Source organism: Emys orbicularis, chromosome 12 (assembly GCF_028017835.1).
Source record: "Emys orbicularis isolate rEmyOrb1 chromosome 12, rEmyOrb1.hap1, whole genome shotgun sequence".
Taxonomy (NCBI): Eukaryota; Metazoa; Chordata; order Testudines; family Emydidae; genus Emys; species Emys orbicularis.
This window is the reverse complement of record NC_088694.1, coordinates 53,647,674-53,649,361: the sequence shown is the minus strand read 5'-3', so window position 1 is coordinate 53,649,361 and position 1,688 is coordinate 53,647,674.

Genomic DNA, 1,688 nt, shown 5'->3' with positions numbered 1-1,688 from the left:
GATGACAATCAGGACAACGGTGAGGCAGCTGGTAGGCCGAGTCCATGGCTCACCATGTTGCCCAATACTGACTCCGTTTCCTTGTACTCCCCAACTGTCTGTCTGCAGCCACCTCTTGCTGACCGGTTCTTTCCCGCCTCCGGAACGCACAGGTTCGCAGGCAGATGCTTGAGCTGAAGTATGTTGTTTGTTTTGTTTGCTTCAGTGAGTGATCGATCACTGAAACAGGGTACCGTGTAGGGTTAATGCAGGTGCTCGCCTTAAATACACGGTTACCGAGTTATTCATTCTATAATGTACCAACACTCTTTCTGCCTAGCACTAAGGTTCGTTTGCTGACCCAGTTGTTTGGACTGTGGGCTCAGCTTTTTTACCTGGCTGTTTGTTTTCCCTGCCAATCACACATCTTTCCACATGTCCAACGTCTAAAATATACATTCTCCATATTACATCCTACACTTATCTTATACTTAGATTGTAACTGGCACTTTTGTAGCAGTGTTGGTCCCAGGATGCGAGGGAGACAAGGTGGGTGAGGTGATACCTTTTATTGGGGGAAGGGTGGAGCTTTCAAAGTTCACAGAACTCCTCGGGTCTGGAAAAGAAAACTAGAATGTAAGATCTGGGGCCTGGGACCATCTCTTTTTGTTCTGTTTGTACAGCTCCTAGCACATCACATCCTGGGCCATGCCTAGGCACTACCATAATACACATTATTGTGTTACTGCAATATAAATCATTATCATCTATAGTAATAAACTTCACACCCAACCAGCAGTGCCCTGATAGCATCATTCTGCATCCTTTTCATGTAGCCAGTCCCCGGTGGCCTCAAAGTAACTGAAAGATTCAGAAATAATTCAGCTTTAGTGCAGCCCGGGGAACTTCGTGGGATGCAGCTAACCACAGTTGGAGGAAGGTTGTTAAGCTCTGGAACAGGCTTCGGGGAGGTTGTGGACTCCCCATTACTGGCAGTTTAAGGACAGGTTGGACTTGTTCCTTGGTCCTGCCTCAGCACAGGGGCTGGACTTGAAGACCTCTGGACATCCCTTCAAGCCCCCCATTTGTAGGAGTCTATAATTGTGCCTGGGGGCTGAGTCTAGTGGCAAACCATTGACAGTGAAATCCTGGCACCGTTAAACCAACAGGAGTTTTGCCATTGACTTGGGGATTCCACCCTAGCAACTGAAGGAAAGCCAGAGTGGATCAGACCAGGGTTCTAGCCCCATCTCCACCAATGATTCGTACCCCCTGCTTTGGAGGAATCCTGCAGTTAACATCCCATAGTGGGATTTGGGGAACGAGTCCAAGGGCCAGATTTTTAAAGGTATTTAGGTTCCTAGTGAGACTTTCAAAAACATCTTCTAGTGGCCTGAACCTCAGGTGCTTTTTAAAGTCCCACTAGATGCTTAAATAGCTTTAAAAAATCTAGCCCTTGGGCCTTAGAAAATTCTACCCATCCCATGCATTCAGAGGGGCTGGAGTCTAAGTGAACCCTCCATTTTGCCTATTGAGACCTAAACCAGTTTAATTAGTGGTGCAAACTCCTGTGCAAACATGCCATTTATTCAGTGTGTTCCTGGTTTTTATCAGTTTAGTTTAAACCAGTTCCTTGCCAACTTGAAGAAAATCAAAGTAAACCAGAGGTAAACCTGCAGTGTCTACAGAGGAGTTTGCTTCAGTTTAAT